This window comes from Pleurodeles waltl, chromosome 11 (genome assembly GCF_031143425.1).
Source record: "Pleurodeles waltl isolate 20211129_DDA chromosome 11, aPleWal1.hap1.20221129, whole genome shotgun sequence".
Lineage (NCBI taxonomy): Eukaryota > Metazoa > Chordata > Amphibia > Caudata > Salamandridae > Pleurodeles > Pleurodeles waltl.
Genome location: NC_090450.1, coordinates 6,004,508 through 6,030,909, shown reverse-complemented (window position 1 = coordinate 6,030,909; position 26,402 = coordinate 6,004,508). Strand labels below are relative to the sequence as shown.

General features: G+C 52.2%; 1 protein-coding gene across 4 annotated transcripts in view; it reads right to left on the bottom strand.

The window, feature by feature from the left end:
- FGF12 (fibroblast growth factor 12) overlaps positions 1–26,402 on the bottom strand; it is a 646,321-nt gene that overhangs the window by 314,358 nt on the left and 305,561 nt on the right. The window contains exon 1 of one of the 4 annotated variants that reach the window (XM_069212772.1): positions 6,529–6,667. The exons of the other annotated variants lie outside the window; for them this stretch is intronic. The gene's annotated coding sequence lies outside the window, so the exon portion shown is untranslated. Of the gene's footprint in view, positions 1–6,528; positions 6,668–26,402 lie in introns of those variants that run through there. 4 annotated transcript variants of the gene reach the window in all.

Here is a 26,402-nt window from a genome sequence, read left to right as displayed (position 1 = left end):
CTGCCCCCAGGGTTTACTCACTCCAACACTCGCTCTCCCTCTCCACTGCTCCCAGGGTTTACTCACTCCAACACTCTCTCCCAACTACCACTGCTCACCGGGTATACTGACTCCAGCACTCCATCTCCACTGCTCCCAGGGTTTACTCACTCCAACACTCCCTCTCCCTCTCCACTGCTCCCAGGGTTTACTCACTCCAACACCCTCTCCCCACTACCACTGCTCACCGGGTATACTGACTCCAGCACTCCATCTCCACTGCCCCCAGGGTTTACGGACTCCAGCACTCCTCTTCTCTCTCCACTGCTCCCAGAGTTTACTGACTCCAGCCCTCCCTCTCCCTCTCCACTGCTCCCAGGGGTTACTGACTCCAGCACTCCCTCTCCCTCTCCACTGCCCCCAGGGTTTACTCACTCCAACACTCCCTCTCCCTCTCCACTGCTCCCAGGGTTTACTGACTCCAGCACTCCCTCTCCCTCTCCACTGCTCCCAGGGTTTACTGACTCCAGCACTCCCTCTTCCTCTCCACTGCTCCCAGGGTTCACTGACTCCAGCACTCCCTCTCCCCTCTCTACTGCTCCCAGGGTTTACTGACTCCAGCACTCCCTCGCCCGCTCCACTGCTCCCAGGGTTTACTCACTTCAGCACTCCCTCTCCCTCTCCACTGCTCCCAGCGTTTACTCACTCCAGCACTCCCTCTCCCTCTCCACTGTCCCCCCCATGGGTTACTAACTCCAGCACTCCCTCTCCACTGCTCTCAGGGTTTACTGACTCCAGCACTCCCTCTCCATCTCCACTGCTGCCAGGGTTTACTGACTCCAGCACTCCCTCTCCCCTCTCCACTGCTCCCAGGGTTTACTGACTCCAGCACTCCCTCTCCCTCTCCACTGCTCCCAGGGTTTACTGACTCCAACACCCCCTCTTCCTCTCCACTGCTCCCAGGGTTTACTCACTCCAGCACTTCCCCTCCCCCTCCACTGCCCCCTAGGGTTTACTGACTCCAGCACTCCCTCTCCCTCTCCACTGCTCCCAGGGCTTACTCACACCAGCACTCCCTCTCCCTCTCAACTGCTCCCAGGGTTCACTCACTCCAGCATTCCCTCTCCCACTCCACTGCTCCCAGGGTTTACTGACTCCAGCACTCCCTCTCCCTCTCCACTGCTTACAGGGTTTACTGACTCCAACACTCCCTCTCCCTCTCCACTGCCCCCCCCCCCCAGGGTTTACTCACTCCAGCACTCCCTCTAACTCTCCACTGTTCGCAGGGTTTACTGACTCCAGCACTCTCTCTCCCCTCTCCACTGCTCCCAGGGTTTACTCACTCCAGCCCTCCCTCTCCCTCTCCACTGCTCCCAGGGGTTACTGACTCCCGCACTCCCTCTCCCTCTCCACTGCCCCCAGGGTTTATTCACTCCAACACTCCCTCTCCCTCTCCACTGCTCCCAGGGTTTACTGACTCCAGCACTCCCTCTCCATCTCCACTGCTCCCAGGGTTTACTGACTCCAGCACTCCCTCTCCACTGCTCCCAGGGTTTACTCACTCCAACACTCTCTCCCCACTACCACTTCTCACCGGGTATACTGACTCCAGCACTCCATCTCCACTGCTCCCAGGGTTTACTGACTCCAGCACTCCCTCTCCCTCTCCACTGCTCCCAGAGTTTACTGACTCCAGCCCTCCCTCTCCCTCTCCACTGCTCCCAGGGTTTACTGACTCCAGCACTCCCTCTTCCTCTCCACTGCTCCCAGGGGTTACTGACTCCAGCACTCCCTCTCCCTCTCCACTGCCCCCAGGGTTTACTCACTCCAACACTCCCTCTCCCTCTCCACTGCTCCCAGGGTTTACTGACTCCAGCACTCCCTCTCCCTCTCCACTGCTCCCAGGGTTTACTGACTCCAGCACTCCCTCTCCCTCTCCACTGCCCCCAGGGTTTACTCACTCCATCACTCCCTCTCCCCTCTCTACTGCTCCCAGGGTTTACTGACTCCAGCACTCCCTCTCCCTGTCCACTGCTCCCAGCGTTTACTCACTCCAGCACTCCCTCCCCCTCTCCACTGTCCCCCCCATGGTTTACTAACTCCAGCACTCCCTCTCCACTGCTCTCAGGGTTAACTGACTCCAGCACTCCCTCTCCATCTCCACTGCTGCCAGGGTTTACTGACTCCAGCACTCCCTCTCCCTCTCCTCTGCTCCCAGGGTTTACTCACTCCAACACTCTCTCCCAACTACCACTGCTCACCGGGTATACTGACTCCAGCACTCCATCTCCACTGCTCCCAGGGTTTACTCACTCCAACACTCCCTCTCCCTCTCCACTGCTCCCAGGGTTTACTCACTCCAACACCCTCTCCCCACTACCACTGCTCACCGGGTATACTGACTCCAGCACTCCATCTCCACTGCCCCCAGGGTTTACGGACTCCAGCACTCCCTCTTCTCTCTCCACTGCTCCCAGGGTTTGCTAACTCCAGCACTCCCTCTCCCCTCTCCACTGCTCCCCGGGTTTAATAACTCCAGCACCCCCTCTCCCTCTCCGCTGCTCCCAGGGTTTACTGACTCCAGCACTCCCTCTCCCTCTCCACTGCTCCCAGGGTTTACTAACTCCAACACTCCGTCTCCCTCTCCACTGCTCCCAGGGTTTACTGACTCCAGCACTCCCTCTCCCTCTCCACTGCTCCCAGGGTTTACTGACTCCAGCACTCCCTCTCCCTCTCCACTGCTCCCAGGGTCTACTCACTCCAGCACTCCCTCTCCCCTCTCTACTGCTCCGAGGGTTTACTGACTCCAGCACTCCCTCTCCCTCTCCACTGCTCCCAGGGTTTACTCACTTCAGCACTCCCTCTCCCTGTCCACTGCTCCCAGTGTTTACTCACTCCAGCACTCCCTCTCCACTGCTCTCAGGGTTTACTGACTCCAGCACTCCCTCTCCATCTCCACTGCTGCCAGGGTGTACTGACTCCAGCACCACCTCTCCCTCTCCACTGCTCCCAGGGTTTACTCACTCCAACACTCTCTCCCAACTACCACTGCTCACCGGGTATACTGACTCCAGCACTCCATCTCCACTGCTCCCAGGGTTTACTCACTCCAACATTCCCTCTCCCTCTCCACTGCTCCCAGGGTTTACTCACTCCAACACCCTCTCCCCACTACCACTGCTCACCGGGTATACTGACTCCAGCACTCCATCTCCACTGCCCCCAGGGTTTACGGACTGCAGCACTCCTCTTCTCTCTCCACTGCTCCCAGGGTTTGCTAACTCCAGCACTCCCTCTCCCCTCTCCACTGCTCCCCGGGTTTAATAACTCCAGCACCCCCTCTCCCTCTCCGCTGCTCCCAGGGTTTACTGACTCCAGCACTCCCTAACCCTCTCCACTGCTCCCAGGGTTTACTAACTCCAGCACTCCCTCTCTCCTTTCCACTGCTCAAAGGCTTTACTGACTCCAGCACTCCCTCTCCCTCTCCACTGCTCCCAGGGTTTACTGACTCAAGCACTCCCTCTCCCTCTCCACTGCGACCCCAGGGTTTACTCACTCCAGCACTCCCTCTCCCTCTCCGCTGCTCCCAGGGTTTACTCACTCCAGCACCCCCCCTCCCTCTCCACTGCCCCCTAGGGTTTACTGACTCCAGCACTCCCTCTCCCTCTCCACTGCTCCCAGGGCTTACTCACTCCAGCACTCCCTCTCCCTCTCCACTGCTCCCAGGGTTCACTCACTCCAGCATTCCCTCTCCCTTTCCAGTGCTCCCAGGGTTTACTGACTCCAGCACTCCCTCTCCCTCTCCACTGCTTCCAGGGTTTACTGACTCCAACACACCCTCTCCCTCTCCACTGCCCCCCCCCCCCCAGGGTTTACTCACTCCAGCACTCCCTCTAACTCTCCACTGCTCGCAGGGTTTACTGACTCCAGCACTCCCTCTCCACTGCTCCCAGGGTTTACTGACTCCAGCACTACCTTTCCCCTCTCCACTGCTCCCAGGGTTTACTGACTCCAGCACTCTCTCTCCCCTCTCCACTGCTCCCAGGGGTTACTGACTCCAGCACTCCCTCTCCACTGCCCCCAGGGTTTACTGACTGCATCACTCCCTCTTCACTGCTCCCAGGGTTTACTGACTCCAGCACTCCCTCTCCACTGCTCCCAGGATTTACTCACTCCAACACTCCCTCTCCCTCTCCACTGCTCCCGGGGTTTACTGACTTCAGCACTCCCTCTCCCTCTTCACTGCCCCCAGGGTTTACTCACTCCAACACTCCCTCTCCCTCTCCACTGCTCCCAGGGTTTACTGACTCCAGCACTCCCTCTCCACTGCTCCCAGGGTTTACTCACTCCAGCACTCCCTCTCCCCTCTCCACTGCTCCCCGGGTTTACTGACTCCAGCACTCCCTCTCCCTCTCCACTGCTCCCAGGGTTTACTCACTCCAGCACTCCCTCTCCCTCTCCACTGCTCCCAGGGTTTACTAACTCCAGCACTCCCTCTCCACTGCTCTCAGGGTTTACTGACTCCAGCACTCCCTCTCCACTTCCCCCAGGGTTTACTGACTGCAGCACTCCCTCTCCACTGCTCCCAGGATTTACTGACTCCAGCACTCGCCTCCACTGCTCCCAGGGTTTACTCACTCCAACACTCCCTGTCCCTCTCCACTGCTCCCAGGGTTTACTTACTCCAGCATTCCCTCTCCCTCTCCACTGCCCCCAGGGTTTACTCACTCCAACACTCGCTCTCCCTCACCACTGATCCCAGGGTTTACTGACTCCAGCACTCCCTCTCCCTCTCCACTGCTCCCAGGGGTTACTGACTCCAGCACTCCCTCTCCCTCTCCATTGCTGCCAGGGTTTACTCACTCCAGCACTCCCTTTCCCCTCTCCACTGCTCTCAGGGTTTACTGACTCCAGCACTCCCTCTCCCTCTCCACTGCTCCCAGGGTTTACTGAATCCAGCACTCCCTCTCCACTGCTCCCAGGGTTTACTCACTCCAGCACTCCCTCTCCCTCTCCACTGCTCCCAGGGTTTACTCACTCCAGCACTCCCTCTCCCTCTCCACTGCTCCCAGGGTTTACTCACTCCAGCACTCCCTCTCCCCTCTCCACTGCTCCCAGGGTTTACTGACTCCAGCACTCCCTTTCCCTCTCCACTGCTCCCAGGGTTTACTGACTCCAGCACTCCCTCTCCACTGCTGCCAGGGTTTACTGACTCCAGCACTCCCTCTCCATCTCCACTGCTCCCAGGGTTTACTGACTCCAGCACTCCCTCTCCACTGCTCCCAGGGTTTACTCACTCCAACACTCTCTCCCCACTACCACTGCTCACCGGGTATACTGACTCCAACCCCCCCCTCCCTCTCCACTGATCCCAGGTTTTACTGACTCCAGCACTCCCTCTCCATCTCCACTGCTCCCAGGATTTACTGACTCCAGCACTCCCTCTCCATCTCCACTGCCCCCAGGGTTTACTGACTCCAGCACTCCCTCTCCATCTCCACTGCCCCCTTGGGTTTACTCACTCCAACACTCCCTCTCCCTCTCCACTGCTCCCAGGGTTTACTCACTCCAGCACTCCTCTCCCCTCTCCACTGCTCCCAGGGTTTACTGACTCCAGCACTCCCTTTCCCTCTCCACTGCTCCCAGGGTTTACTGACTCCAGCACTCCCTCTCCCCTCTCCACTGCTGCCAGGGTCTACTGACTCCAGCACTCCCTCTCCATCTCCACTGCTCCCAGGGTTTACTGACTCCAGCACTTCCTCTCCACTGCTCCCAGGGTTTACTCACTCCAACACTCTCTCCCCACTACCACTGCTCACCGGGTATACTGACTCCAGCCCCCCCTCTCCCTCTCCACTGATTCCAGGTTTTACTGACTCCAGCACTCGCTCTCCCTCTCCACTGCTCCCAGGATTTACTGACTCCAGCACTCCCTCTCCATCTCCACTGCCCCCAGGGTTTACTCACTCTAACACTCCCTCTCCCTCTCCACTTCTCCCAGGGTTTACTGACTCCAGCACTCCCTCTCCCCTCTCCACTGCTGCCAGGGTTTCCTGACTCCAGCACTCTCTCCCCACTACCACTGCTCACCCGGTATACTGACTCCAGCACTCCCTCTCCCCTGATCCCAGGGTTTACTCACTCCAGCACTCCCTCTTCAGTGCCCCCCATGGGGCTACAATACACTATTCATTTCGTTGTTCGCGACGAGTCACCGATGCCCCTCTGCTTACAGCGAATGTCCTAGAATAAATCACAGATTTTCTGGCGCCCCTGAGGGTTGGTGATGTGGGCGCGGAAGGGGGGGGGGTGTCAGTAGACGTTGGGGGGAGGAGGTTTCAGAGACCCCCCAAGCCTCAGACAGGACCTGGCAGGCCAGGGACCCTCCACTGAAGAGCCCTGCTGGGCACGGAGACCCACAGAATGCACGCGGTCCACTCATCTCTATCAATGCACCGCTGTGCCCAGAAAATGCCAACACGATTTGGCCAAATAAAGACATAAAATAAATTGCAGTCACTTGCAATAACTAATCCCCGCGCTTATTACCCCGTTCTCCTTGCGGCGCTTTGACGACTGTCACCGTCTCGCTGGGACGCGGCCGGGCACCCAGCAAACCATGTATGCGGCATCTCCCATGCCAGGCGGCACGAACTGTCCTCAAATTCGGAAACCTCGGATGCCCTCTGAGAAAACAGCGTGATTTGAGCCAGGAAGGGGCATTTAGCACTGCTGAGATGGCGGCGAGGAGACTTAGTTCAGATATATCAGTACATTGTTACAGTGTGACGTGATGGTAGCTCAGCGGCTTGAGTACCTGCTCGGACATGCCTTGTAAACTGCAGCTCAGCAGATTAATTCGGAGCAGGGCTGACTCAGTCTCTCATCATTCCAAAGTTTATAACACGAGTGCCACTGGCATGCCAATTGCTGGCATTACTGCCTCCTCCGGAAGTGAACCAACTTGTCTCCTGGAGGTTGCTGTGAGTATTGTTATTATATGTGCTATGGAACAGTCCGCCTACGTGTGCTTAATGACAGTACGGATTGTGTAGGTGCTGAGTACACAAAATATTTGCCAAAGAAGGCTGCTGCGAAGAATTTCTGATACATTTAGATCAGAACGTCTCCTGAAATATGAATTATGTGTGTCTAACTGTCTTCACAAGTCATAAAAACCAAAGCAAACATTCGAGTCACGAATGAACAAAGATTTGTGTTAATTAAATGGCGACTCGAGGCTGCGGATCTGGAATACTGAGCACAGTGTGACAATCCAACCAAACATGCAATATAAGAGTGTAAACGTCCAGCATCACCCAGGACGTGATTGGACATGACATACTAGCGCCTGGAGGCTGCTGAGGTAGAGAAGCGTCCACATGTTCAGTGCTGACCAGCACCTGTGCATCTCGGGGTATCTGGAGAGCCAGAGTAGGGCCATCTACACCTCAAGTGCACAAGTCACATATTACACTGGTGTGCAGAGGTCCATCTATCCCTCAAGTTCACGCGTCACATATTACACTGGTGCGCAGAGGGCCATCTACCCCTCAAGTGCACAAGTCACATATTACACTGGTGCGCAGAGGGCCATCTACCCCTCAAGTGCACAAGTCACATATTACACTGGTGCACAGAGGTCCATCTACCCCTCAAGTTCACGCGTCACATATTACACTGGTGCGCAGAGGGCCATCTACCCCTCAAGTTCACGCGTCACATATTACACTGGTGCGCAGAGGGCCATCTACCCCTCAAGTGCACAAGTCTCATATTACACTGTTGCGCAGAGGGCCATCTACCCCTCAAGTGCACAAGTCACATATTACACTGTTGCGCAGAGGACCATCTACCCCTCAAGTGCACAAGTCACATATTACACTGGTGCGCAGAGGGCCATCTACCCCTCAAGTTCACGCGTCACATATTACACTGGTGCGCAGAGGGCCATCTACCCCTCAAGTGCACAAGTCACATATTACACTGGTGCGCAGAGGGCCATCTACCCCTCAAGTGCACAAGTCACATATTACACTGGTGCGCAGAGGGCCATCTACCCCTCAAATGCACAAGTCTCATATTACACTGGTGCGCAGAGCGCCACCTACCCCTCAAGTGCACAAGTCACATATTACACTGGTGCACAGAGGGCATCTACCCCTCAAGTTCACTGGTGCACAGAGGGCCATCTACACCTCAAGTGCACGTGTCACATATTACACTGGTGCGCAGAGGGCCATTTACCCCTCAAGTGCACAAGTCACATATTACACTGGTGCGCAGAGGGCCATCTACCCCTCAAGTTCACGTCCCACATATTACACTGGTGCGCAGAGGGCCATCTACCCATCAAGTGCACATGTCACATATTATACTGGTGCGCAGAGGGCCATCTACCCCTCAAGTTCACGCGTCACATATTACACTGGTGCGTAGAGGGCCATCTACCTCAAGTGCACAAGTCACATATTACACTGGTGCGCAGAGGGCCATCTACCCCTCAAGTGCACAAGTCACATATTACACTGGTGCGCAGAGGGCCATCTACCCCTCAAGTGCACAAGTCACATATTACACTGGTGCACAGAGGGCCATCTACCCCTCAAGTTCACGCGTCACATATTACACTGGTGCGCAGAGGGCCATCTACCCCTCAAGTGCACAAGTCACATATTACACTGGTGCGCAGAGGGCCATCTACCCCTCAAGTGCACAAGTCACATATTACACTGGTGCGCAGAGGTCCATCTACCCCTCAAGTTCACACGTCACATATTACACTGGTGCGCAGAGGGCCATCTACCCCTCAAGTGCACAAGTCACATATTACACTGGTGCGCAGAGGGCCATCTAGCCCTCAAGTTCACGCGTCACATATTACACTGGTGCGCAGAGGGCCATCTACCCCTCAAGTGCACAAGTCACATATTACAGTGGTGCGCAGAGGGCCATCTACCCCTCAAGTGCACAAGTCACATATTACACTGGTGCGCAGAGGTCAATCTACCCCTCAAGTTCACGCGTCACATATTACACTGGTGCGCAGAGGGCCATCTACCCCTCAAGTTCACGCGTCACATATTACACTGGTGCGCAGAGGGCCATCTACCCCTTAAGTGCACAAGTCTCATATTACACTGTTGCGCAGAGGACCATCTACCCCTCAAGTGCACAAGTCATATATTACACTGGTGCGTAGAGGGCCATCTACCCCTCAAGTTCACGCATCACATATTACACTGGTCCGCAGAGGGCCATCTACCCCTCAAGTGCACAAGTCACATATTACACTGATGCGCAGAGGGCCATCTACCCCTCAAGTGCACAAGTCACATATTACATTGGTGCACAGAGGGCCATCTACCCCTCAAGTGCACAAGTCAGATATTGCACTGGTGCGCAGAGGGCCATCTACCCCTCAAATGCACAAGTCTCATATTACACTGGTGCGCAGAGGGCCACCTACCCCTCAAGTGCACAAGTCACATATTACACTGGTGCACAGAGGGCATCTACCCCTCAAGTTCACTGGTGCACAGAGGGCCATCTACCCCTCAAGTGCACGTGTCACATATTACACTGGTGCGCAGAGGGCCATCTACCCCTCAAGTGCACAAGTCACATATTACACTGGTGCGCAGAGGGCCATCTACCCCTCAAGTTCATGCGTCACATATTACACTGGTGCGCAGAGGGCCATCGACCCCTCAAGTGCACAAGTCACATATTACACTGGTGCGCAGAGGGCCAACTACCCCTCAAGTTCACGTCCCACATATCACACTGGTGCGCAGAGGGCCATCTACCCCTCAAGTGCACAAGTCACATATTACACTGGTGCGCAGAGGGCCATCTACCCCTCAAATTCACGCATCACATATTACACTGGTGCGTAGAGGGCCATCTACCTCAAGTGCACAAGTCACATATTACACTGGTGCGCAGAGGGCCATCTATCCCTCAAGTGCACAAGTCACATATTACACTGGTGCGCAGAGGGCCATCTATCCCTCAAGTGCACAAGTCACATATTACACTGGTGCGCAGAGGGCCATCTACCCCTCAATTGCACAAGTCACATATTACACTGGTGCGCAGAGGGTCAAGTACCCCTCAAGTGCACAAGTCACATATTACACTGGTGCGTAGAGGGCAATCTACCTCAAGTGCAAAGTCACATATTCCACTGGTGCGTAGAGGGCCATCTACCCCTCAAGTGCACAAGTCACATATTAAACTGGTGCGCAGGGGGCCATCTACCCCTCAAGTTCACGCTTCACATATTACACTGGTGCGCAGAGGGTCAAGTACCCCTCAAGTGCACAAGTCACATATTACACTGGTGCGCAGAGGGCCATCTACCTCAAGTGCACAAGTCACATATTACACTGGTGCCCAGAGGGCCATCTACCCCTCAAGTGCACAAGTCACATATTACACTGGTGCGCAGAGGGTCAAGTACCCCTCAAGTGCACAAGTCACATATTAAACTGGTGCGTAGAGGGCAATCTACCTCAAGTGCACAAGTCACATATTACACTGGTGCGTATAGGGCCATCTACCCCTCTAGTGCACAAGTCACATATTACACTGGTGCGCAGGGGGCCATCTACCCCTCAAGTTCACGCGTCACATATTACACTGGTGCGCAGAGGGCCATCTACCCCTCAAGTTCAGGCGTCACATATTACACTGGTGCACAGAGGGCCATCTACCCCTCAAGTGCACAAGTCACATATTACACTAGTGCATAGAGTGCCATCTATCTCAAGTGCATAAGTCACATATTACACTGGTGCGCAGAGGGCCATCTACCCCTCAAGTGCACAAGTCACATATTACACTGGTGCGTAGAGGGCCATCTACCTCAAGTGCACAAGTCACATATTACACTGGTGCGTAGAGGGCCATCTACCCCTCAAGTGCACAAGTCACATATTACACTGGTGCGCAGAGGGCCATCTACCTCTCAAGTTCACGCGTCACATATTACACTGGTGCGCAGAGGGCCATCTACCCCTCAAGTTCACACATCACATATTACACTGGTGCACAGAGGGCCATCTACCCCTCAAGTGCACAAGTCACATATTACACTGGTGCGTAGAGGGCCATCTACCTCAAGTGCACAAGTCACATATTACACTGGTGCGGAGAGGGCCATCTACCCCTCAAGTGCACGCGTCACATATTACACTGGTGCGCAGAGGGCCATCTACCTCTCAAGTTCACGCGTCACATATTACACTGGTGCGCAGAGGGCCATCTACCCCTCAAGTTCACACATCACATATTACACTGGTGCACAGAGGGCCATCTACCCCTCAAGTGCACAAGTCACATATTACACTGGTGCGTAGAGGGCCATCTACCTCAAGTGCACAAGTCACATATTACACTGGTGCGGAGAGGGCCATCTACCCCTCAAGTGCACAAGTCACATATTACACTGTGTGCGCAGAGGGCCATCTACCCCTCAAGTGCACAAGTCACATATTACACTGGTGCGTAGAGGGCCATCTACCTCAAGTGCACAAGTCACATATTACACTGATGTGCAGAGGGCCATCTACCCCTCAAGTGCACAAGTCACATATTATACTGGTACGCAGAGGGCCATCTACCCCTCAAGTGCACAAGTCACATATTACACTGGTGCGTAGAGGGCCATCTACCTCAAGTGCACAAGTCACATATTACACTGATGCGCAGAGGGCCATCTACCCCTCAAGTGCACAAGTCACATATTACACTGGTGCGCAGAGGGCCATCTACCCCTCAAGTTCACGTGTCACATATTACACTGGTGCGCAGAGGGCCATCTACCCCTCAAGTTAACATGTCACATATTACACTGGTGCACAGAGGGCCATCTACCCCTCAAGTGCACAAGTCACATATTACACTGGTGCGTAGAGGGCCATCTACCTCAAGTGCACAAGTCACATATTACACTGGTGCGTAGAGGGCCATCTACCCCTCAAGTGCACAAGTCACATATTACACTGGTGCGCAGAGGGCTATCTACCCCTCAAGTGCACAAGTCACATATTACATTGATGCACAGAGGGCCATCTACCCCTCAAGTTCACGCGTCACATATTACACTGATGCACAGAGGGCCATCTACCCCTCAAGTTCACGTGTCACATATTACACTGGTGCGCAGAGGGCCATCTATCCCTCAAGTGCACAAGTCACATATTACATTGGTGCGCAGAGGACCATCTACCCCTCAAGTGCACGAGTCACATATTACACTGGTGCGCAGATGGCCATCTAGTGAAAGGGTCACATATTACATATGTGCGCAGAGGGCCATCTATGGCAACTGTCACATATTGCACTGGTGCGCAGAGGGCCATCTAACCCTCAAGTTCACACATCACATATTACACTGGTGCACAGAGGTCCATCTACCCCTCAAGTTCACGTGTCACATATTACATTGATGCACAGAGGGCCATCTACCCCTCAAATTCACGTGTCACATATTACACTGGTGCGCAGAGGGCCGTCTACCCCTCAAGTGTACAAGTCACATATTACATTGGTGCGCAGAGGACCATCTACCCCTCAAGTGCACAAGTCACATTTTACACTGGTGTGCAGATGTCCATCTAGTGAAAGGGTCACATATTACAATTGTGCGCAGAGGGCCATCTATGGCAATTGTCACATATTGCACTGGTGCGCAGAGGGCCATCTAAACCTCAAGTGCAAGTGTCACATATTACACTAGTGCACAGAGGGCCATCTACTCCTCAAGTGCAAGTGTCACATATTACACAGGTGCCCAGAGGACCATCTACCCCTCAAGTGCAAGTATCACAGATTACACTGGTGTGCAGAAGGTCATCTACCCCTCAAGTGCACGTGTCACATATTACACTGATGCGCTGAGGGCCATCTAACACTCAAGTTCACGTGTCACATATTTCACTGGTGGGCAGAGTGCCATCTTTCACTCAAGTTCACGTGTCACATATTACACTGATGCGCAGAGGACCATCTACCCCTCAAGTTCACGTGTCACATATTACACTGGTGCGCAGAGGACCATCTACCCCTCAAGTGCACGAGTCACTTATTACACTGATGCGCAGACGGCCATCTACTCCTCAAGTTCACGCGTCATATATTACACTGGTGCGCAGACGGTCATCTAGTGAAAGTGTCACATATTACCCTGGTGCGCAGAAAGTTATCTATTCCTCAAGTGCAGGTTTCACATATTGCACTGGTGCACAGAGTGCCATCTACCCTTCAGTACACTAGTGACCAGACGGTCAGCAGAACCATCTACCCTTGGAGTGCACGTGTACATGTCTCATGCTACTCTATTGACCAGCGGGCCAGCAGAAACATCTCCCTATAGTATACGTTGACATGTCTCATACTATACTAGTGACCAGAGGACCAGCAGAAACATCTACCCATAGTATACATGAACATGTCTGATACTACACTAGTGCACAGAGGGCCAGCAGATCCACCTGCCCATCAAGAACACAAGCACGTCTCACACTACACTAGTGCATAGAGAGCTGGCAGAATGATCTACCCAACAGGTACATGTGGACCTGTTTCATACTACACTAGTGCAGAGAGGGCTAGCAGATTTGTCTACCTATCGAGTACATGTGCACTTGTCTCATACTACACTAGTGAAGAAAGATCCGGCAGAACCATCTCCCATCGAGTACACATGCACATGTCTCATACTACCCTAGTGCAGAGACGGGCAGCAGAACCACTTACCCATCGAGTACATGTGGATATGTCTCATACTACACTAGTGAAGAAAGATCCGGCAGAACCATCTACCCATCGAATACACATGCACATGTCTTATACTACACTAGTGCAGAGATGGCCAGCGGAACCACTTATCCATCGAGTACATGTGGACATGTCTCATACTACACTAGTGAAGAAAGATCCGGCAGAACCATCTACCCATCGAACACACATGCACATGTCTTATACTACACTAGTGAAGAGATGGCCAGCAGAACCACTTACCCATCGAGTACATGTGGACATGTCTCATACTACACTAGTGAAGAAAGATCCGGCAGAACCATCTCCCATCGAGTACACATGCACATGTCTCATACTACACTAGTGCAGAGACGGGCAGCAGAACCACTTACCCATCGAGTACATGTGGACATGTCTCATACTACACTAGTGAAGAAAGATCCGGCCGAACCATCTACCCATCGAATACACATGCACATGTCTTATACTACACTAGTGCAGAGACGGGCAGCGGAACCACTTACCCATCGAGTACATGTGGACATCGCTCATACTACACTAGTGAAGAAAGATCCGGCAGAACCATCTACCCATCGAATACACATGCACATGTCTTATACACTAGTACAGAGAGGGCCAGCAGATCCATCTACCCATTGAGTACACGTGGTCATGCCTCATGCAACACTAGTGCAGAGAGGGCCAGCAGAATCACTTACCCATCAAGTGCACATACACATGTCTCATACCACACTAGTGCAGAGAGAGATGGCAGAATCATCTACCCATCGAGTACATGTGGACATATCTCATACTACACTAGTGCAGAGAGAGATGGCAGAATTATCTACCCATCGAGTACACGTAGACATGTCTCATACTACACTAGTGCAGGGAGGGCCAGCAGAACAAGTGTAGGGCCAGCTACAGATTGGGTAAACATGGACATGTCTCATGCCTCACTAGTGGCCAGAAGGCTAGCAGACCAATGTGGGGTCAACTACCTATCGAGTACATGTCGACATGTCTCATATTAAACTGGAGGCCAGAAGGTCCGCAGAGTTAATGTGGGGTCACCTACCCATTGAGTGCATGTCTCATACTACACTAGTGCCCAGAGGGAGGGCGGGAAACCAATGTAGGGCTATCTGCCCACCAAGTACATGTGGACAGGTCTCATACTACACTAGTGCCCAGAGAGTGGGCGGGAAACCAATGTAGGGCCACCTGCCCATTGAGTATATATGGTTATGTCTCATACTACACTAGGGCCCAGAGGGTGGACAGGAAAGCAATGCAGGGCCATCTGCCCATTGAGTATATGTGGTCATGTCTCATACTACACTAGTGCCCAGAGGGTGGGTGGAAAACCAATGTAGGGCCACCTGCCCATTGATTAGACATGGATATGTCTCATACTACACTACTGCCCAGATGACCAGCAGAATCAATGTAGGTTCACCCACAGATCGAGTGTTCATGGACTTGTCTCATACTACACTAGTGCCCAGAGGGTGGGCAGGAAACCTCTGTAGGGCTATCTGCCCATTGAGTACATGTGGACATGCCTCATACTACACTAGTGCCCAGAGGGTGGGCAGGAAACCAATGCAGGGCCATCTGCCCATTGAGTTCATGTCTCATACTGCACTAGTGTCAGTGTTCATGGGTCTGCACCATCTCAGGTGTACAGGTGTCGGCCTTCATGGGTCTGCACCATCTCAGGTGTACAGGTGTCGGCCTTCATGGGTCTGCAGCATCTCAGGTGTACAGGTGTCAGCCTTCATGGGTCTTCACCATCTCAGGTGTACAGGTGCCGGCCTTCATGGATTCGCACCATCTCAGGTGTACAAGTGTCAGCCTTCATGGGTCTGCACCATCTCAGGTGTACAGGTGTCGGCCTTCATGGTTCTGCACCATCTGAGGTGTACAGGTGTCGGTCTTCATGGGTCTGCACCATCTCAGGTGTACAGGTGTCGGCCTTCATGGGTCTGCACCATCTCAGGTGTACAAGTGTCGGCCTTCATGGGTCTGCACCATCTCAGGTGTACAAGTGTCGGCCTTCATGGTTCTGCACCATCTCAGGTGTACAGGTGTCGACCTTCATGGGTCTGCACCATCTCAGGTGTACAGGTGTCGGCCTTCATGGGTCTGCACCATCTCAGGTGTACAAGTGTAGGCCTTCATGGGTCTGCACCATCTCAGGTGTACAGGTGCCGGCCTTCATGGGTCTGCACCATCTCAGGTGTACAGGTGTCGTCCTTCATGGGTCTGCACCATCTCAGGTGTACAGGTGTCGGCCTTCATGGTTCTGCACCATCTCAGGTGTACAGGTGTCGGCCTTCATGGGTCTGCACCATCTCAGGTGTACAGGTGCCGGCCTTCATGGATTCGCACCATCTCAGGTGTACAAGTGTCGGCATTCATGGTTCTGCACCATCTCAGGTGTACAGGTGTCGGCCTTCATGGTTCTGCACCATCTCAGGTGTACAGGTGTCGGCCTTCATGGTTCTGCACCATCTCAGGTGTACAGGTGTCGGCCTTCATGGTTCTGCACCATCTAAGGTGTACAGGTGTCGGCCTTCATGGGTCTGCACCATCTCAGGTGTACAGGTGTCGGCCTTCATGGGTCTGCACCATCTAAGATGTACAGGTGCCGGCCTTCATGGGTCTGCACCATCTCAGGTGTACAAGTGTCAGCCTTCATGGGTCTGCACCATCTCAGGTGTACAGGTGTCCAGGTGTCGGCCTTCATGGGTCTGCACCATCTCAGGTGTACAAGTGTCGGCTTTCATGGGTCTGCACCATCTCAGGTGTACAGGTGTCGGCCTTCATGGGTCTTCACCATCTCAGGTGTACATGTGTCGGCCTTCATGGGTCTGCACCATCTCAGGTGTACAGGTGTCGGCCTTCGTGGGTCTGCACCATCCCAGGTGTACAGGTGTCGGCCTTCATGGGTCTGCACCATCTCAGGTGTACAGGTGTCAGCCTTCGTGGGTCTGCACCATCTCAGGTGTACAGGTGTCCAGGTGTCGGCCTTCATGGGTCTGCACCATCTCAGGTGTACAGGTGTCGGCCTTCGTGGGTCTGCACCATCCCAGGTGTACAGGTGTCGGCTTTCATGGGTCTGCACCATCTCAGGTGTACAGGTGTCGGCCTTCGTGGGTCTGCACCATCCCAGGTGTACACGTGTCGGCCTTCATGGGTCTGCACCATCTCAGGTGTACAGGTGTCAGCCTTCATGGGTCTGCACCATCTCAGGTGTACAGGTGTCGGCCTTCATGGGTCTGCACCATCTCAGGTGTACAGGTGTCGGCCTTCATGGTTCTGCACCATCTCAGGTGTAAAGGTGTCAGCCTTCATGGGTCTGCACCATCTCAGGTGTACAGGTGTCGGCCTTCATGGGTCTGCACCATCTAAGGTGTACAGGTGTCGGCCTTCATGGGTCTGCAGCATCTAAGGTGTACAGGTGTCGGCCTTCATGGGTCTGCATCATCCCAGGTGTACAGGTGTCGGCCTTCATGGGTCTGCACCATCTCAGGTGTACAGGTGTCGGTCTTCATGGGTCTGCACCATCTCAGGTGTACAGGTGTCGGCTTTCATGGGTCTGCACCATCTCAGGTGTACAGGTGTCGGCCTTCATGGGTCTTCACCATCTCAGGTGTACAGGTGTCGGCCTTCATGGGTCTGCCCCATCTCAGGTGTACAGGTGTCGGCCTTCGTGGGTCTGCACCATCCCAGGTGTACAGGTGTTGGCCTTCATGGGTCTGCACCATCTCAAGTGTACAGGTGTCGGCCTTCGTGGGACTGCACCATCTCAGGTGTACAGGTGTCCAGGTGTCGGCCTTCATGGGTCTGCACCATCTCAGGTGTACAGGTGTCGGCCTTCGTGGGTCTGCACCATCTGAGGTGTACAGGTGTCCAGGTGTCGGCTTTCATGGGTCTGCACCATCTCAGGTGTACAGGTGTCGGCCTTCGTGGGTCTGCACCATCCCAGGTGTACACATGTCGGCCTTCATGGGTCTGCACCATCTCAGGTGTACAGGTGTCGGCCTTCATGGGTCTGCACCATCTCAGGTGTACAGGTGTCAGCCTTCATGGGTCTGCACCATCTCAGGTGTACAGGTGTCAGCCTTCATGCTTCTGCACCATCTCAGGTGTACAGGTGTCAGCCTTCATGGGTCTGCACCATCTCAGGTGTACAGGTGTCGGCCTTCATGGGTCTGCACCATCTAAGGTGTACAGGTGTCGGCCTTCATGGGTCTGCAGCATCTAAGGTGTACAGGTGTCGCCCTTCATGGGTCTGCACCATCCCAGGTGTACAGGTGTCGGCCTTCATGGGTCTGCACCATCTCAGGTGTACAAGTGTCGGCTTTCATGGGTCTGCACCATCCCAGGTGTACAGGTGTCGGCCTTCATGGGTCTGCACCATCTCAGGTGTACAGGTGTCGGCCTTCATGGGTCTGCACCATCTCAGGTGTACAGGTGTCGGGCTTCATGGGTACCACCATCTCAGGTGTACAGGTGTCGGCCTTTATGGGTCTGCACCATCTCAGGTGTACAGGTGTCGGCCTTCATGGGTCTGCACCATCTCAGGTGTACAGGTGTCGGCCTTCATGGGTACCACCATCTCAGGTGTACAGGTGTCGGCCTTCATGGGTCTGCACCATCTCAGGTGTACAGGTGTCAGCCTTCATGGGTCTGCACCATCTCAGGTGTACAGGTGTCGGCTTTCATGGGTCTGCACCATCTCAGGTGTACAGGTGTCGGCCTTCATGGTTCTGCACCATCTCAGGTGTACAGGTGTCGGCCTTCATGGTTCTGCACCATCTCAGGTGTACAAGTGTCGGCCTTCATGGGTCTGCACCATCTAAGGTGTACAGGTGTCGGCCTTCATGGGTCTGCAGCATCTAAGGTGTACAGGTGTCGGCCTTCATGGGTCTGCACCATCTCAGGTGTACAGGTGTCAGCCTTCATGCTTCTGCACCATCTCAGGTGTACAGGTGTCAGCCTTCATGGGTCTGCACCATCTCAGGTGTACAGGTGTCGGCCTTCATGGGTCTGCACCATCTAAGGTGTACAGGTGTCGGCCTTCATGGGTCTGCAGCATCTAAGGTGTACAGGTGTCGCCCTTCATGGGTCTGCACCATCCCAGGTGTACAGGTGTCGGCCTTCATGGGTCTGCACCATCTCAGGTGTACAAGTGTCGGCTTTCATGGGTCTGCACCATCCCAGGTGTACAGGTGTCGGCCTTCATGGGTCTGCACCATCTCAGGTGTACAGGTGTCGGCCTTCATGGGTCTGCACCATCTCAGGTGTACAGGTGTCGGGCTTCATGGGTACCACCATCTCAGGTGTACAGGTGTCGGCCTTCATGGGTCTGCACCATCTCAGGTGTACAGGTGTCGGCCTTCATGGGTCTGCACCATCTCAGGTGTACAGGTGTCGGCCTTCATGGGTACCACCATCTCAGGTGTACAGGTGTCGGCCTTCATGGGTACCACCATCTCAGGTGTACAGGTGTCAGCCTTCATGGGTCTGCACCATCTCAGGTGTACAGGTGTCGGCTTTCATGGGTCTGCACCATCTCAGGTGTACAGGTGTCGGCCTTCATGGTTCTGCACCATCTCAGGTGTACAGGTGTCGGCCTTCATGGTTCTGCACCATCTCAGGTGTACAAGTGTCGGCCTTCATGGGTCTGCACCATCTAAGGTGTACAGGTGTCGGCCTTCATGGGTCTGCAGCATCTAAGGTGTACAGGTGTCGGCCTTCATGGGTCTGCACCATCCCAGGTGTACAGGTGTCGGCCTTCATGGGTCTGCACCATCTCAGGTGTACAAGTGTCGGCTTTCATGGGTCTGCACCATCCCAGGTGTACAGGTGTCAGCCTTCATGGGTCTGCACCATCTCAGGTGTACAGGTGTCGGCCTTCATGGGTCTGCACCATCTCAGGTGTACAGGTGTCGGCCTTCATGGGTACCACCATCTCAGGTGTACAGGTGTCGGCCTTGATGGGTCTGCACCATCTCAGGTGTACAGGTGTCGGCCTTCATGGGTACCACCATCTCAGGTGTACAGGTGTCGGCCTTCATGGGTACCACCATCTCTGGTGTTAATGTTGCAAGCCTCCGTGTGTCCGCACCTCTGGCGCTGTACAAGAGACAGGCTTTCCTCTTGGTGATTGCAGTCACTGAGTTGACCCACCCCTGCACCATCGTGGACTTCACAAGTTGGGCATCATTTGCACAGATTTGGAAGTCCAGGCCATACCTGGCTGCTGGGGACATCTGGGAAAGGCTGTGGCGGACATCCGCTCAGCACTGAGACCTTCCGCCCCTCCTCTGCGCTTCTCGGTGCCGTTTTAATAAAAACAAGAACTCTTAAATGAACAGAAAAATAAGTCTCTTGTCTCCCTCCGGCGACAGGCTGTTTCCAATCTCCCAAACATAACACAATATTTGCAGAGCTTTTTAAAACTGATTGAACACAATTGGAAACACCAAATTTTGAGCAAGGTAATCAGTTTTCAGTCCCAGCAAAGGGTAATGTACTATCTGATATTCAGCTGGTAGGAGTCAGTGCAGATCAGTGCCAGGGGAGTCCGTCCTCGCTGTCTGCAGCATCCGTACCATGGAAGGAGCTCGGAAACCGGAAGTCGGACTCCAGCCACACAAATATAAATACAAATGTGACCTAAAGCTAGTATGGTCGCGAGAGAGCTGAAGGAGCAGGCTGGGAGTTCCACAACCTTTACACCCTGTCGGTGCAGCACTTGGCAATACATCGGTTGCGCGCTCCGGGGACTGTGTGGTTTATTCAATGTGGGTTTAGTGAATGCTGAATTCATGGGCATCAGCCAGGGCAGCGGAGGGGCCGGTGCCGGAAGCTCACGTGCCGGTGGGCCCCATTCAGGCGGGAGGCTCCCGATGTGTGAAGCCAAACACAGTTCACATTATTTTTCCGTTCCCTGTGAATATTAATTTGCTCGACTTTTCTTTCAGGTACTTCAGATGCGCGAGCCCTGGAGGTCCACGTTTTTTAATGTTCGCACAATATATTAAGCCTGTGATGCTTTCTTTTGCTCATGTACAGAATGACGATATAATTTCCATTTTTTGTATTTTGAAGCCTCTGGTCTTTCAATGTAATTTTCTTTTTGAATAAGTTTACTAACACCTATTGAAATGCTGTTCTCATTGCCTACAGGGTCTCAGCTGGGGCTGGGGGGTTTCTCCTGTTGTTTTGATATTTTGGGTCACAGGAAGGCTTGTTTTCTAGAGGAAAGGATACATTTCTGCACAAACACAATCCCAAGAGGAAATTTCCTCTTTTTATGTCTTATGCAAAATGCATCACACATCCTAAGAGGAATTAATGGGGCGAAATGTACATGTTTCTTCTTATAACTACAAGGCTGGACGGCACACCATCTTTACGCAATCCAAGGTTGTTTGACTTCAGTGAATCTGAGATGGCTTCACATTCCAAGGGTGGATGCAAAACATGTCCACGCTCCACCCATGGAATGCCACCTAGTACGCAATGTAACGCAAGCCAGCTCAATGGCAAAGTCACTTAAGTCTTTGTGTTGCATTGTATCACCTTGCACGACACAAGGACAACAAAAGGCTTGGTACATCTGAGGCACAATTTGACTGTCAAAAAGTTCATGACTTTAGCCATTTTACCTAAAAAGTAGCTTATCAGACAGAAACGATTTAAGTTTATCAGAGTTAATTGCAGGGAAGTTTCTAGTTGGGAAGTTAGTGACTGCACTCAGTGCTAGGCCCAGCTATGTACAGCACATAGCACAGGTCGGTGTATATGGTTAACAAGTCTTAAGTGCACGAGCCCATCTTCACAGCTAAGAGAACCGGGCATCAGGGTTTAAGGAGAGCTCCTGGTTTTATTGCATTTATTTTGTGACATTTCTGCCTCTATTCATCCATATTTATTCTTTGATAACTTTATGTGTATTTATTCATATTTATAGGGGTTTGTGAACAAAAAAATAAACTACTGTAGTTCCACATTTATTGAATGAATAAATGTGCACTGGTAAGTTTCAATGCTGCAAGTACTACTAGAATATAAATCAATAAACTTATAAGAGAACAGGCATATTTTAGTATAAAATATGTTCATATATACATCTGTGTTTGCCTCGTTAGAAACCTTTTTTTATCTCCATTATCTGTCAATGCACATGGCTATTAACCTGGCAGTCGTTACTGATAGCTTATAAAATCACTGAAAAACAGTCTAATTTCGTTTTTTTATCCATATTTAAAAATAAGTACAGACAGGGAAATTGATGTTTTTCTATCTGTATTTATATGTACAAATCAATACAAACAGAACACTGTGACCCTTAGATATGACGTAGTTTATTTAACAATATCATATATACATCAATATTCTGCTTCCTGTACAAAAGATTTATGCTGAGGTCATTGTTCACGATTTCAGCACAATATTTCACTACAGCGCAGAATAAAACAAAACCTTGCATCAGATGATTTTACACTCTAGCAAACTTATCAGAATGTGTTTAATTAATATCCACAGTCCTAGAGTCACTGTGGGGCATGTGAGAAGTGTGGCACAATGGTTAGAGCGGCAGACCCTGATGCAGAGATCCAGCCCGGGACCAGGATTCAATTCCTGCCTCGCCAGGTCTTGGTCTCAGATAATTCTTGCCTCAGCGCTTGGATGCCTGGCTTCACCCTGGGGTTGTCCAGGAGTGGGTGCCTCACAAGGAAAAGCCAGGATGGGTTCTACAGCGGTATGCGTACAGTGCCTTGAGACCCTAACGGGTGAGAAGTGCACTATACAAGTGTGAAATTTTAATTTTTATTGAGACACATGTATGGATTATTACTTTTGAATTTACAACAAATATAACCAGTTAATGAAAATTCTGGTGTTTTAAATTAATCTGAATAGATTAAACACCAACCTGCCTCCAGCCAACAATAATGTGGGCAAAAAGCTTCCAACATATCAAAGCGGGAATATTCCCTTCCACGCCATAATGAATTCTGCTTATAAATGACGGCGCCTCAGATTCGTTGAGGGCCTTCCTACAACTTGATGAAAGAGCTTCCAGTTAAAAACTGATCTGTAATGATTTAACTTTGATAACCAGCGCTATTCAAATGAAAACTATTATAATATAAAAACTAGTATGCTTAATCATTCATATTGTAATGCTTTGTGTACCTCTTAAAAATCTTTGAAATTACTCTAATTACATTTGCTTTATGAGCAGATGTTCTGAGTCATCTAGTTTTCTTTCAATAACTTTGCACCAAAATACGAATATACTGTTTCTAATCTTCTTTTGGCTCAAAATCAGAGACCCAGGTGGATGACTGAACCCCCACACCCCTCAGCATTGTCCCCTCCAAACTCATCTCCCCCCTAAACACTGGACCCTGCCCCCTCATCTCCAAGGTGCTTCTGGTGGAAATCGACCTGACCTCCAAAAACATTGTCCACCCCACCTTTGCCCATCAGCGTACCAGCTTGTTCAGAGCTGTCACCCATGCACTTCTGCCATGTGTAAGGGAGTGAGGGGGCCGAGGGGGTCCTTGGAGGGACAGCCTGGGGCGTCCATGCACCAATGTGCAGGTAGGACACAGCACCACCGCAGGGCTTGAAATACTGGCCATTACCTTCAATAACAAAGCAATTTCCTGAAGGACATTAATCTCTCGGAGAAACTGATGCAATATCACCTTTGAATACAAATAAGCAGTGGTGCACCTCAGCCTTTCACCCTCTGATGTCTCCTCCAACATTTTATCACACTTAGGATGACTTGAGTCTCTTGAAGTGAAGGCCTCATGGAAAGCCACGGAAAGGCACTCGCGGGGCAGTGTTCCACATCAGGATCTGCTCTAGAGCAGCATTCCTTGTGGTCTGGCCACTTTCTGGTTCTTCTCTCTTTCAAGACACCAAGTGGTAGTCAGACGTACAGTACTAGACAACCCAAGCCCACACAAACCTCCAGGAAAACCACTTTGAGATTACACCTTAAATGTGCCTTAATGAAACACTGGTATGGAACAAGTATGACGTTCTCGCCACAACGTTTCAATCTCCTGGATGAAACTAGATCAAGGAAAGTTTGTCCAAGGAAGTTAAACTCTCCAAGACATTTAATGCAAAAACAAAAATGTCACAAGTAACAGACACAAAATCTGCATGAGAATGACCTCTAAAAAGTCAACAAATCACAGCTGCTCAAATTCTAGTATTCTCTAAGAAAGTCACAAACCCCTCTAACTCTTCAAACACCATTGAAGTCATTTTCAGGATTTGCAGTCTCCACTCTCGACTGTACTGTGCCTGGTTCAATCCACTGTCACCATCGACGTGGTATCAGCACCACTGCGGGGATCCGGCTCACCTTCCTGCGATTCCAACGAGCAGCCGCTTGTGAATTACACAATGGTGGTGAGAGGAGTGGACGATGAGCTACCATCAACCACGCACAGTCTGAGCCAAACTAACTCTTCCAGGGCATTTTCCTTCTGTTCCATAGGAAGGAATTTAGGGCCTGATTCAGAGTTTGGAAGGTGGCTTACCCCGTCTCATCAGTGACGGATATCCTGTCTGCGGAAATACGAATCCCATAGGAAAGAATGGGATTTATATTTCGGTGGAAAGTATATCCATCTGCTGAAATCTAACTCAGGCCCTGTGTCTCCTTTTGGCCAAATCATGTCCTCCATAGCGGTCCAATATTAACAGGGCTGTCACCAAGAACCACGTCTTATAGCCACCCACCACAAATTCAGTGCCACGGTGGGGGCAAAACACTGCCTCACTGCTGTAGAGCAACCTGGGCAGCTCTACGCCTTTACAGTTCTTACAAATAAAAACCCAGAAGGGAGTGAGTGTGCACAGAGGTGGACCTTCGTAAATCGAAATGCGTAGACAACTAAAGGTATATTTATCCAGATCTAACAGGATCAGGAAAGTTATAGAGGGTGGCTCCTTACAATCAACTCAGTTCGCCCTTCATTCCTGTAAATGATAGTTTATAACAGATCTCTCTGCCAGCCCTAGGCCTCCACCAGCTCTCACAGCCGAGTGTGCCTTCAAAGTCCGGATGCTGTTCTTCAGAGGCTACATAGTGTCAAGGGCAACCTGTGAGTGGACTGTGCCAGCCACTGCCTCTGCTTCCTGTCACACCTGATTACACTCTACAAGCTTCCTTGCGGTTGTTGAGAGGTATCTATTGTGTCCTACTCCTCCTGTGTGTGGACTGTGGCCATGGCCTCCGCCTCCTGTCACAGCTGAGTGTGTCCGGCTTGCCGGCGGCAGAGGTATCTATTGTGTCAGACGTCCTCTGTGTGGACTGTGCCAGCCCCTGGCATCTGCCTCCTGTCACAGCTGAGTGTGCCCTGCATGCTGTTCTGAGCACTCTGTATTATACCAGACACCCCCTGTGTGGACTGTGCCAGCCTCTGGCATCTGCCTCCTGTCACAGCTGAGTGCACCTTACATGCCCAGATGCTGTTCTGAGCACTCTGTATTATACCAGACGCCCCCTGTGTGGACTGTGCCAGCCCCTGGCCTCTGCCACAGCTGAGTGTGCCCTACATGCTGTTCTGAGCACTCTGTATTATACCAGACACCCCCTCTGTGGACTTTGCAAGCCCCCGGCCTCTGCCTCCTGTCAAAGCTGAGTGTGCCCTAAATGCCTGCATGCTGGCATGCAGCACTTTGTATTATACCAGACACCCCTTGTTTGGACTGTGCCAGCCCCTGGCATCTGCCTCCTGTCACAGCTGAGTGTGCCCTACATGCCCAGATGCTGTTCTGAGCACTCTGTATTATACCAGACGCCCCCTGTGCGGACTGTGCCAGCCCCTGGCATCTGCCTCCTGTCACAGCTGAGTGCACCCTACATGCCCAGATGCTGTTCTGAGCACTCTGTATTATACCAGACGCCCCCTGTGTGGAGTGTGCCAGCTCCTGGCATCTGCCTCCTGTCACAGCTGAGTGTGCCCTATATGCCCAGATGCTGTTCTGAGCACTCTGTATTATACCAGACGCCCCCTGTGTGGACTGTGCCAGCCCCTGGCCTCTGCCACAGCTGAGTGTGCCCTACATGCCTGCTTGCTGTTCTGCAGCACTCTGTATTATACCAGACGCCCCCTGTGTGGACTGTGCCAGCCCCTGCCCCACCCATGGCAACCACCCACTGACCCATGCCTTAAAACACCTCTGCTTCCTGCACTATGTTGTGCAAAATAAAAAAATAAAAAGTTAAAATTTGCTTTGCTCTGTTATGCTTAAACGGTTACTGAAATGTGAGCAGAGGTGGTCAAAGTACATAAACAAGTTAGGAGACCAGTGATCCTGAGAAGAATGAAGGCGGGGTGATTGAGTGGGGGGCAGGGTCAGACACTTGGCTGCAAAGAGCATTGCACTCTGTAGCAGTTTGGTTGGTGTTTCACCTGCAGATAACTGCATTTAATGAGGGGCGGCCCCTCCTCTGTGGTGGAGGAGCGTTGCCCCACTGCTGAAAGCAGATAAATTAAGGAATAGTACAAAGAATTTAATTATCCCGTAATTTTACTGCTTTTGTAGTGTGGGTTGCGGCCAGCATCCTCCATGTCAACAAGTGGAGGAGTGGTTGT